The sequence below is a fragment of the Camellia sinensis genome, chromosome 13 (genome assembly GCF_055761805.1).
Source record: "Camellia sinensis isolate YWXY chromosome 13, ASM5576180v1, whole genome shotgun sequence".
Lineage (NCBI taxonomy): Eukaryota > Viridiplantae > Streptophyta > Magnoliopsida > Ericales > Theaceae > Camellia > Camellia sinensis.
The window spans coordinates 32,925,139-32,938,905 of NC_138973.1; positions in this window are offsets into that span (position 1 = coordinate 32,925,139).

Here is a 13,767-nt window from a genome sequence, read left to right on the forward strand (position 1 = left end):
CATTTCATTTGTAGCACTTTCGACTGTGGGATGTTTGTGATCAAGTACATGCAGTGGCCTGATATACCCAGCGGTCCACACAAGGTACATTGTACCGCTTAATTTCCAATTGTGAAATAAATTCGTTTATTTCCTACCGCTGTAACTGTACCTGATTTGTGTTATTCGTTTTCTGTACATAGTTTCATCCTTCTGTGCACCTGAAGTTGGTGCTTGACTTCGTTATGGATGTGAACAATACAAAGATGGGCGAGTATCGTTCGTGCATGTGATTGATTGCAATTACAACAAATAGGGCAGTGATTTTATCATGGCCTGCCAGTACGAGTGTAATTTCGATGCCCAACCACAACTGGATTACTGCATCAGCTTGTCGTGACAACTTTTTAGGTCGCAGCTGTGATAATACTAATTTCCCACGCGTATTGATTGTACACATAATTCCAATGTTTGGGACTGGAACAAACGAGGGAAAGTAGTAATGTTTGTTTGCTTTTATCATGGCCTGTACGTAATGTGATACACATAATTCCAATGTTATGGGTACAGAACAAACAATGCAATGTCATATTTGCCCAAATGACTATAGTAATGTTTGTCCAGTGCAATGTGATATTTGTCCAACAAACAATGCAAGTTGAAAGTAGTAATGTTTGTTCGCTTTTACCACATGAATTATGTTTGTTCGATTTTTTTGAATGCCATGATTTTGTCCAAAACAAAGCAAAAAAAAGCCCACAGAACAAACAAATAGCGGTGACTATAATGCACTTTGAAGGGGAATTGATTACTTCATAACAATGCACAAACGGTGAAAAATTGCACAAAAAATAAAAACAACCATACAACAGACCATTAAAAACACAGAGTATTGATATTCAATTTTTTTTTTTTTGTTCAGCAAAACAAAAAACTGTATTGATGAAAAGCACATACAAGGTGTCAATGATACATCAACAAAGAGGAGGTTGGAGCTAAAAAAGCTCTAACTTCCTAGTTGGTGAGAGACCAACGAAGAGAAACAAAAACAGAAGGAAAACAATAAGAATGTAACTCTAAGCCCATCCTCACAAAACCACATAACAGGGCAACCAGATGAAACTCCAAGGCAGCATGAACAAACTTCAGACCATACAGCCACCATTGAGACTTGAGCCTGAACTTTCAACCTCCATTGAGACTTGAGCCTGATCCTTCAACCTCCAAAAAAAAAAAAAAAAACTACAGCAGCAGACCAACAATTACAACAAGGCCCGCAGTAGACCTCCAATAACTTTCCCTAATCCAGCAGCAGACTTCCAATACAGGACACCAAAACATCATTCAAACAATTGCAAAAGGGCCAATATGCAGCAGCAGACTTAAGCCTATTCGTTAATCCCATATAGCAGCAGCAAAGTACATATATAGCAGAGCAGAGTTGAAGCACAGCAGAGCAGCAACCAGAAATGAGCATGCTTGACCCCATAAACTAAGCCAGAGCAACAAGCCAAAAATAAGGCAAAGCATAGCAACATTGAAGCACAGCAGAGCAAAAGTAGCCACCAAGAAGATATGGTAATACCACAGACTGACCAAAATCCTACATACCACAGATTGACCAAACTCCTGCACCCTTGCAGCAAAAAACACCAAACACCACCCCCCTCAATCAGACTTTGATACTATCCAGAATACAATATATGTCATCCACTGAATACTGTAGGCCTCTATAACTTTGCTTACAGCAAAGTGCAACCTCACTTTCACCATCTCAGCCAATTCAGGCCCATCAACAATCTTATCATTAAAAAGGCCATCATTCCTACCTTTCCAAATCATTCCTAGGTGTGCAATACAAAAGAATACATATATAAACTAGCCTAGGATTTGGGGAACAGAACGGCTAGAACACCCCACTCCGATTGAGCATCTGCCAGCATGGCTTGGGCTTGGGCTTGGTCCAACTCAGCTTTAGTTGTCTGAATGGATGTAGAACGATGTCTAATTTGGGAGAGCATCATCCTTGCTTCTTGATTAAGCTGGTCATGTTGCTGCTGCAGATGAGCCTTTCTTTGCCGGACAGAGGCAAGTTCTACCATGAGTTTGGCTTCCTTAAGTTCAAGTACTGAGTGTTGCTGAAGAATGGCTGCAGAGGTTTGCTGGCTGAGTTTGAGTGAAGTAGATATGGTGTGGGCTTCGTTTAGGAAATCCTTATTGGTTTGAATATCCTTCGAGCAAGTCTAAACCATCTCTAAAAGGGTTGGCCATTCCGTGATGATCTTGGCCAATTGCTTTAGTTGAATGGGGTTGAAAGGATTAGGGGAGAGGTTTACAATAGCAGAAAGATAGGCCAAGGTTTCATCAGGTTTGTGGAGAATGATTTCTTCAACTGGGGTGTTAATGAGGTTGATGAAGGTGGTTAAGGTTTGTTGAGTTTCAGCATCAAACAGATGTAGCCTTTGAGGCAATGGAGATATTTCGTCTAGATCTTGTTGAAGAATAGAAAGTTCGGCCCAAATATCCTGGCATGGACCGACGGCCTGTGAACATTAATAGTTTGGTGAGAATATATGCTTGCAAGTAATAAAGAGTAAATAGGATGATGTTGGAAATGGTAGTACCTGTCCTGATAATGTGCGCGCAGACGGTTGGCCTTGTTCAGGTGTGGTTGTGGCATCAGGACGAGTTGTTTCTGGTACTGATGAAATGGAAGCATTAGTGCCTTGAGGCTCTTTCTCTGGTTCTGCTAACAGGGGAAAGTCATGAGGACCTTCAAGTTCTGTCTCGCCCATTGGTCATGGAGATGAGTCCTGTATTATGTCTATCCCTGTAAATTGGAGAACAATACCAGTTACTTAAAGAGAAGTTTTTTTTTCCCAAACGAACAGTAATATTTGTATTTCTATTTACCTTGGTTGTGGTGAACTTCTGGTTGAGGGGATTTTGTGTTGTCATCTGTTGGAGAGGATTGGCTGTTGATTGAAATGTCAAATTCAATCCTCTGTGATTCTTTGTTTGACGTTTGGGAATTGGAGGGGTTGGATGGTGATAGTTGAGGGCTAGAGACAGAAGGGACAATGTGTTGAGGAGAAGTGGAAGGATGTTGTGATGCAGACTGTGTAGATTGCTGTGGTGAAGACTGTGAAGTAGGTTGTAAGGAAGTTTGTTGCGATGCTTCAGGTGGTGGTGGAGTTAGTTGTACAGTGGGTTCTGTGGGTACATTGCTGATTGGACTGGGAATTTGATGAATGTGTTGAGGAGAAGTGGAAGCATCGTCATCATCAGCAGCAGCAAGGAGTAATCTTCTTCTTTTTCTCTGCACAAAAGTAAGTGATCAGTCGGGCGTGAATGGAAATTGAGATGCTATAAATATGTAAAGTGAAGGCTTACTTGGTAGAGCTGCCCTGAAGGATTTGATGTTGTTTGGCCAACCATTTGGCTGAGAGGGATATCCCACTCACTTAGGTCTGTGCTTAGAGCAGGAGTAGTGGAAGGCTCTTCTCTCTTCTTCGCCGTGACCTCTGTCTCGGCAGGGGTACGGGTGGTAGTTCCTCTCTGTGCTTGTGTCTGCGCGGCTGCGAAAGAGTCTACCATTAATTTCGGAACTGAGGGGTCGTTTGTCTGAGTAGTTGCATCCATTAGATCCTTGCCTTTACGTTGGTCCCTAAGCAATGGTTCAGCAGCAGGCCCAATTTTGGCTGTCAAAGGTTAAACAAGTTAGTGTTGTAGAGAAAAAAACAAAACAAATTGCATGACACAGTCAGGGATATGAAGTATATGAAGGAAGGATACCTGTAGCCTTAAGCTTGGAAGGCGAGGATATGCGGCCCTGAATATGAATACAAGTATCGTTAAGGCAGCTTTCAAATGGCTTGCAGAAAATAATGGCAGACATAAGTCCCCACCAATGGTCAAAAGCAGCCGAGCAGTCCGAAGCAGGTTTGAAAAAGAAGGGGCCAAAATCTTGGAAAAGTTTGGTGTTCTCTGTCAGAATGGATTCAGCTTGTGTAGGATCCTTGAAGTGGATTCTGGACCCAATCTCCTCATGGATGGTTGGGTGGAAATAAGGATAAGGGATAGCCTGGGAAAGACCAAATTGCCTGGACCATTGATTGAGACAGTATGTCTCAAAACTGCAGCTGGATAGCTTGGCGGAGGATATGGAATAGCCAACCAAGACATGTCTAGAGGTGAGAATGTGTCTCCAACTCTCATTTTGTTCTTGGACTTGCTCATTGTGTAAATCAGAAGGGTCTGTGAAGAGGAAACGAAGTCTACTGGAGGAGAATTCAAAGTTTTGAAATGGCATGTACAGGTTGGAAGGTCTCTGCGAAGGAAGGTTGTAAAACATGGTAAGATGATTTCTGAAAGTGAGGATGGGTTGGCTGTTATAAGTGAGCAGTTGCTCAGTATAGGAGTAGCAAACAGGTTTCAAGGTGTTAGGTGGTGGGGGTCGTGCCTAAGGGAAATAGGCATACAACCAGGCTTGGAAGAGCCAGAAGGGGCCACCACAGTTGCCAGAAATCTTCTTGTTGACAAAAGAAAATAGGGCCTTGTAAAGGGTGGCAAGAAGATAAGGGACTTGTAACAACCCTCATACTGTTTACCGACTTATGACTGATTGATTACCGATAACCATCGATTATCGTTAAACTGAATTGATTATGACTGATAATTGAACTGATTAAAGTACTGAACTGACTGACTGAAATTGGAAACCGAATTGATTGAGTATATGTTAGTTAAATTGCATTCTATCTGTTTGACTGTATGATTATCTGTTCATGCTTATATGTTTAAACTGCTAATTGAAGGCCTTATCGGCGGCCGAATTAGAAACCGATTGATGTTCCATGACCCTCGTAATTAATGTGATTTTATGGTGTATTTACCTGAAAACTGATTGGGTATGATTAAATTAGATTAAAATAAGCTAATTAAAGAGTTTGACGTAATTACACTTTTGCCATCTAGTGAGGCCTTTGTTTACTCATATTTGAAGCCTTGTGTATGCTTTATCAAAACATTTCATCAGCCATTTCTTCTTGTTCTAGCCGAATTTAGAGAGAGAGGAAGTGAGAGTCTTGAGTTCACTTGTAGAATTGTTTGGAAATTGAAGAAATTGTTAAGGAGATTGCATATTTGAGCTCCCTTCTTGAACTACAAGACTAAAGGTAGCTCCATTGTCTTCTTGTTCATGTTTTGAGTTGATTGTTGCATGGTCCAGGTTAGATTGTAGAGCTAAGTCATGATTTGGGTCATTAATGGTGAATTGAAGCTCATTTCATGCATGCATGTTTGAATTAATGAGTTTTGAGTTGAATTCATGGTATAATGGTGCATGCATGTTCATAATTTTGTGGTACCCCATGAGTTAATCTTGTTTTTGAAGGTTTAAGCTCTTTTGAAACAGCATTAAAGCTTTGAAAATGATTTAAGATCATGCATGTTGCATGTTCATATTGTTCTTGGAAAATGGTTTGAAATTGGGTTTGAATATGGTTTTAATTGACTCACCTTTGGGGCTTGAATTCATAAATTGAGCTTTGAAACTTGTTATACATTGAATTTAGTTATGTTTTCCAGAATTTGGGCCCAAGAGGTCGAGTTTGGAGTGGTAGAATGCTTGGTTTGAGCTTGGGAGGCAAATCTGGAAATTCCAGATTTGGCTTCCTCGCTCAAGCGAAGGATTCCCCGCTCGAGCGAGCACCTTTGTCCAGGGCTCCGCTCGAGCGACCACCGAGCGACCATCGCGCGCAAAATCACAGCATCCAGTATTTTTACTGTTTCGACAGACCGCTCGAGCGAAGGATTCCTCGCTCAAGCGAAGCCTTTGATTTTGGACTTCCGCTCGAGCGAAGAAAGTCTCGCTCGAGCGAGGCTCCTATTTTCAGCAAAGTTTGCAAAATGTTTTCTAAGTGTATTTTTGCATCCTCATCCCATCCTAGGCATTCTTAGGCCTAGTTTAAGACATCTTGATGAGGATATCGTTGTAGAACACACCAAGGCAAATTAGGGATTAAGTTATGATATTTCCCAACTGTGTAGCTTAGTGTGTTCAACCTGTGAACTGTGTAGGGTTGGCGACTGGGGAGACACGCTCTAGCATACCGTAGCCCAAACTCTGTGAGTAACAATTGTGTAAAGATATGTTCAACTGATATCTTTTGAATACTAAACTGAACTGTTTACTGAACTGGTATTACTGAATGAATGTATGTCCTTTATTTCTGAACTGTACTGTGGCATCCTTAGTACCTACTGTTTACTGTTACTGTTACTGTTACAGAGATCTCTGTCGGTTCCCTCGTGGAGCCACTACTGTTTACTGACGGATGGCCATCATTACTGTTCGGTCTTTTAAGACCTACTGTTACTGTTATGCTAATGGATGTACCACATATGACTGTTTACTGTACTGAACAATTGAAATACTGATTGAATTGAACTGTTTTCATTACCGTAAGGACATTCATTCTAAACCTCTTTACGCATTATGTTATTCACTGGGCTTTAGCTCACTGTTTATATATATATATGTAGGTGCTCAGCCACCAGATCCGAACTAGGAGCGTGGGTTAGACTCCAGTTTTGTCAAGCCAGCCTTTGTGCCTCACTGTGAGGTTCCGAGTTGCCATACTATGGCTTTGGGGTGTTTTGTTTGTTTTCCCCCGTCTGTCTCCATACTGTTTGGATTACTGTATAGACTGTCAGTTGCTAACTGTACTGTTATCAAGGGATTAGGTCCCTGTACTGTGTGACTATAAATTTTGTATAGGCTGTACTGTTTGTATATGTATGAATGCATGAAAAATCTTTTTGGCATACAGACTGTCACAGCTCATTGGACATTGTTTAATTACTGTATTGGCTTCCGCCAGGCCCTGTACTCTGTTTTACTGTATTACTGTTAAGCAGGCCTTCGGTAATCTCGGATTACTGGCCGGTTACGGTGCTAAACCCATAAGGCCGGGTTTGGGTCGTGACAGGGCTAAAGCCATAAGTTGGCCATCTTGCATACACAAGGCAAGGGGGAGGTATTCTTTCGTGATCTTATACCCAGGGACACAAAAAAGAAACTCACAAAGCCAAAGTAAGTAAAAAGCAGTTCTTTCTTTGTCATCAACAGGGGAACCAGGCTTGCCTTGGTATTTTTTGGCAAAATCTGTATAGCACATGTCAGTGTTTAAAGTAAATGTCACTTTTGGAGGCTCAAGGAGAGCATGAATTGGATTGCCCAAGATTAGAAGACCAGTCAAGTGAGCTACATCTAAGATGGTAGGGGAAATCATACCAAAATTGAGGAGTAGAGAGTTACTAGACTGCGACCAAAAGCATGCAGCAGCAGCAATCAGCCCTTTGTCCACGTCATAAATTTTAGTCGACAGTCTAATTGCTTCACCAATGCCCTGGTGCTTCCATACTTCAGCGTCGTGACCTTCAATTCTCCTGGCCCAGCTTCGCCAATCAGAGTTTGGTGACCTCCACCCTCTGAGTGGGTTTTTGCTGACATTCCAGTTAGTCCACTTGAGTCCAGCTTGGTTGAGAAGAAGGTTCTCGCCATTACCAAGGGGATAGTATGGAGCTAGCTCGTCTGGGAAGTAAGACGCGAAGGTAGGGCCTAGAGTAGCCTTAGCGACAGAGCTTGTGCAGGGCAATAGGGTTGCAGCAAATTTTAGAGGAGCGATACGTGCTCTGATAGGGTCTGGGAAGCGGAGTAGGTCTTCATTGTTCTCCTCAGATGGAGATGGTTGAGATTTTTTCAGCGCCATGGCTTAGGGTTTTGTGGTGCTCTGGTTTTGAACGGCAATGGTTAAGAAGAAGGAGTACAGTCTGGAGAGTTCGAATCATAGGGAAATGAAGTGGTTTGACGTTGAAAGGGTGGGTCTTTTATAGCTTATGATGGGGCCAGTATATTTAAAAGCTCTTATATTGGGCTGTAGTTTATGTTTGTTTTGGGCCCGTATTAAGAAATTTTCTATTGGGCCCAAACAATGGCCCCCTCGTTGAAGTTAAATATCATATGACTTGGACCCCCACAAGGGGGGACCCCCATGACCCCCTCTCACTCTGATTGGCCACTTTTTTTTTTTTTTTTCAATTTCTTATTTTTTTTTCCTTCTCCAATCAGCAGCCCCACGTGTGTGTGTGGGGGGGTGGGGGTGGTGCAGGTGGTGATTGGAGGGGGTCTCAATCACTTCCGCAATATTTAACTTGAACATGGGGGCCATTGTTTGCACCAAGTTTTGCCAGTCTCTGTCGACAGATGGTCCACTTAATCGAGGGCATGTGGCCAAGTCTGAAGGAATGTCCACGACCTGAAAGTGGGCTCTCTGCATGTGGGTCACCTAGAAGTGATAGGGGAAGTTTTTACCACCAGTCATGGAGTTAGTGGGCACACTTTCAGGAGGAAGCATGAGACAAAGCAGGAGCCTTGCTCTGTCGACAGACGTTTAAAACAGTTGGTGGCCATGAAATAAACACAAGAAAAGGGAGCTCGACAGATATAAGTGGAGATTTAGTATTGATATCCGTATACTATTTTTGTGGCCCATCATTGCATGATCCCACACGGCTACACCATAACTGCCACTGTAACTGCCCCCTGACTTCGAATCTTCAAGTTCCCTGAAAACCAATATTGACTCTTCCCCGTCGACCTTCCTTTTCACCATTGTGGGGCATGTCCCTCATCATTATGAGTTAGTGGGCATACTTTCAGGAGGAAGTATGAGACAAAGCAAGAGCCTTGCTCTGTCGACAAAAGTTTCAAACAATTGGTGGCCATGAAATAAACACAAGAAAAGGGAGATCGATAAATAGAAGTGGAGGTTTAGAATACTTGGAATGCCTAGAACGGAGATCGTTGGTTTCGATATCCGTATACTGTTTTTGTGGCCCATCATTGCATGATCCCACACGTTTACACCATAACTGCGACTGTAACTACCTCCTGACTTCGAATCTTCAAGTCCAATCTGCCAAATATTGACTCTTCCCTGTCGACCTTCCTTTTCACCATTGTGGGGCATGTCCCTCATCATTATGAGACAAAAATCGACAGAATATTGTCCACTAAACACAACCACAATCCTTGCAAACTGGGCCAATGAACCGCAACACTTGGCCACTCACTGTTACTGCCCCTGACTATGAATCATCAAACTCTGCCAAATATTGAATTTTCCCTATAATTTAATCAAAATATATTCAATGTCGGTAAACTTGAAAATATGTTTGAAATAACCTTTTTCTGTATTGTAATGACTTAAACACAATTGTTGTCCTACATTTTACGTAACGAAAATACACAACTTATTTATATCAAAAACAAAATATACATCTCGGGTTTATAATCAAAAAAATGGGAACTACTTTTTTTTTAAAAAAAGTTCACTCATATTTTTAGCTACATTCTGATTGGATATTAGATTAAAAATTCCTCTTTACACCTATTTTTCCCACATCCTCCCAACAGCTGCTCCATTCAACTAACATTGAATCTTGCATGCCACCTGACTTACATGCTGGAGCAGTTACTGGCAGTGCTCATGGATTTAGTGGCCACCCTCCAAGAGGAAACATGAACGAATTGGGAGTCTGTATCTGTCGAGGAAAGGCTAAAAGGACCTGGGCACAGGTGGCAACTTCAATTATATGCACTTCGAGAAGTACAAGTGAAGCTTTTATGTGGTTTCAATACACGGAAATGATCGTGCCGTTACAGAAGTTGCACAGAAACAGTTGCAGAATTGGCAGATCATGGGGTCGTGGGAATTTTATAGCTATAAAGGACAGAATGTTTGCAGAGAGAAGGGACATGAACAACAACACAACTTACTTTCTACATTGTAACTTCTGTGTAGTTTTTTCTCTTCTACTTTCTACTTTGTTACAAACAACACAACAACACAACAATTTACTTTCTACTTTCTACTTTCTACTTTCTACTTTGTTACTTTCTACTTTGTTACCATCAGTTCATCGAAAGAAGTCTTCATCCATTCAGGCATTTGAACCAATACCACAATTACTTGATTTTCTTCTTGAACTTGTCAACTTTAAATTCCGGCTTCGTTGCTGTAGATATAGGCCCACCATAATTTTACTAACAATAAACCCATACTTCCATAGTAAACATTAAATAATTTCACAACTCCTGTTCGTAACTCGTAATTCATATACCAATCGGCATGGAGATAAAGTAACGAGTTCGTTGGGTTACTTTCTCCAAGTAACACCCAAAATTAACTGCCACTTAGATTATATACAAAATGCATGTGCTGGTATGTAATTTTGCAAACCCACTTGGACAAAATTCGTATTTTACTCGAAATATAATACTAATTTACCAACACAAGTCATAACAAATCAATACGAAGCGAAACACATCGTTAGTTGATAAACCACACCGCAAAAAACCCTTTAGTTAGATCCAACCAAATATGGAACAGAAACAAGCAACCCGCAATAGGAATCTTGGAATACAGACATAAGCCAATTTCCCACCCAAAACAATACATAGACAACCCATATATATCTCACCTCACTTTCAATTAGTTTTGAAAATGACAAGTCACTGCAAACACAAATGACAACATCACTCTAAACAATATGAGAAATTTACAACTCGTGGCCTTGTACATAAGTAACGTTGTGCCATTTCCTGGCATTGTACATAACCAATTATTTACACGTTACGTACAGCAATCCGTGCAAAATGAAAACTACATACATTATTTCCATGTGTTTTCAATAGCTAGTACTGTCTACCTAATAAATTAAGGGAATAAGTAAATCATACAAATTATACAATTACCTGATTCACCTTATCAATTGTGTTCGAATCATTTTTCCACACTGCTGCTTCAACACTACCGTATTGGCCCACAGGCTGCTTGGAATCAGGAGAAACATCGAAAAATAGTCGTCGTTGCTTAATGTGCGGTGTACTTGGATCCACCAACCCAGTTTTGCAGCGAACGGGCAATGACTCCGCATTGTACTCACGGTCAGTTATGTGGGGTGTATCTGCATCTGAGTTAGTACCCACTGTTCGGCTAAACCGAACCTTAGGACACGTTCGCTTTGTGTGCCCAATGCATTTGCAATTCCCACATTTTCTTGGTCTTTGACAGTTGGACGAGGCCCGTCCTGGGTTCCCTTTTGTCTTCACAACATCAGGATCTTCTACTCCAAATTGTCGACGGAATGAATGTTTCCCTTTGTCTCCATTTCCACCGTTCAAATTCCTCTCATATAACTCCTTCATCCGGCTCGTCATCGGAAGACATGCATCCCTAGCCTCTTTGAAACCTTCCGTTGATTGCGAGGCATAGAAACACATTTCGTTGTAGGAAGAACACAATATCCCATACCGGGTCGTCTGTGTTGTAGTGCTATCAATTGAGGGTTGAGGCCATTGCTGGCCATCCTTGCTTGCAGCCCTTGTCCATCTATACAGCACACAAGTTGGGGGAATTTGCGTTAAATTTTCAGCTTTCATAACACATATCATGTGGCAGCAAGGTAGCCCCAATGACTCAAACTTCATGCAAGAACATCTCATTGTAGCATCCATTGGACTGTGTGTTACTATCCATGATCCGTCCTTCACTTTGTACTTATGAATATAGTAGCATTTCTGACCATCCGGCAAAGGGAACACGTCCTTGACATTCAACTTCCCCTCTTCTAAGATTTCATCACGGAACATTCTAAATATATTTCGGGTGAATAGCTCAGCTCCATGTCTCTCTATATCTCGTAATGGAGTAATCAATACCGGAAAAGTGTTATTTGTTTCAGCATTATCTCCAGCCTCGTTATACCTTATCCTTGCAAGAGCCCGATCATAGTGCCTAACAAATTCATATAGCTTCAATTTGTGTTGGAGGAAGGGATTGAAATAAGCATTCATACACTCCGAGCACTGAGTTCTCTTCATCCCAGCAAAGAAATGTCCACGCATATATGCCTCAGCCCACATATGACGCTTCTCATATGTCTCCAACACCCAACTGTTGGTTTGAAGTCCAAATTTTTCGACCATTGTCGTCCAGCCATGCTCAAACTTTGTCTCATCCGTTTCCATGTCCATGCACTGCTTGAAAGCATGTGCAAAGCCACTTATGTGAACATTTGAAACAGCATTTTTCCCAAGATGCCAATTATATAATCGATGTCTTGCATCTGGAAATACTCTTCTGATTGCCTCTCGCATCGCCTTATCCCCATCTGTCAGTACGGACACAGGTGCTTTATTGCCCATCGCCTCCATAAATGTTTCCAAAACCCATGTGTATGTCTCAATTGTCTCATTAGCTAGCAAAATACATGCAAATATCGTGGTCCTAAAGTGGCTAGTCACACCAGCCAACATGACAAAAGGTTTCTTGTATGCATTGGTTCTGTAAGTTGAGTTAAATATCAACACATCACCAAACTTTGCGTAGTCGGCCCGCGATTTCAAATCTGCCCAGAACAGATTTTGTAACTTGTTATCGTTACACACATCATACTTGTAAAAAAAACGTGCATCAACATCAAGTTTTGCGCATAGGTAAACCAACGCACCCTGCGCATCACCATCCTCAACTTCTGGTCTACGTTCGGCTTCAATATGGTTATGCAGATCCGTACGGATGAAACCAACATTCTCATAAGACCCGGACTGATTTACCATATAGTCCATGATTTGGCTAGTCTTCACACCGACATTGCGCATAGCCATTGCTTGAGCTTTGTTAATGCTGTTTAAACTGCGATATGACCTCAGATACATCACACAGTGTTGTTCCGCCAATTCATGGTTGTGGTCTGCGACGAAGTGAGTCACAACATACTTTCCCCCTTCACCAGCATCCGCATCGTACTGTAAGCGAAATTGGGCTTTGCAAGCTACTCTTGTTAGTGCCTTGGGAGCTCTACTCTTCTCAGCAACACGGTCCAAGTATTTTGGTAATCTCTGACCTTCCCTTGAACACAACCACAGCCTACTAACGACCTTTCCCTCTTTATTTGTGTTAAATCTGGATTTTCGTATACTAAATCCCTTGGCTTTAGCATACGCATTGTAGAAATCTTCTCCATCTTTGACCGAATCAAATTTCTGTTCCAGAATAGCACGTTCAACATCACCAACCATGTCATTGCGATGAGCATCGTCAACCATTTCTTTTTTCACATCGGCTCCGCCATCTTCAACGTTCATGTTGGTTGCTTCTTCATTGCTCGGACTAGCTTCGCAACCATGATCAAGTTCTGCCCGACTTTCATTCATCAAACGAATGTCATCTGCTTCATTTGGAATGTCATAATCATCACTTTCCATTTTAACTTCCGCTGGGGCCATACTGCACATGACATTACTACAAACAATTACTTGATGACCGAAAATTGTTAACACAAACACAAACATGACATTTTCACACGGTTTACCTGTTTGTGCAAACACAAACACTTGCTTGAGAAAGAGAAAGAGAAAGGTTAGCTTCCAATGGAGGGGTTTCCGTTGGAGCGAAGCGTAGAGCGGTTGAAGTTAAGATGGGGGTTTAGTTGAGGGAAAATAGCTGAAGTGAACGGGCCAGAGAGACAGAGAGGGAGACAGAGAGAGGGAGACAGCTCCATACCTCATATCTAGTTCGAGAGAAGGGCTTCACTTCAGCAATGGAACCAACACAGCCTTGTAGTTACGTTGTTGTTGGAAATCGCCCGTTATACTGTTCTCTACAGAGCTTCGTCAATGGAACGAACCCAACAGGGGCTTCTCCCTGTTAATAGAAA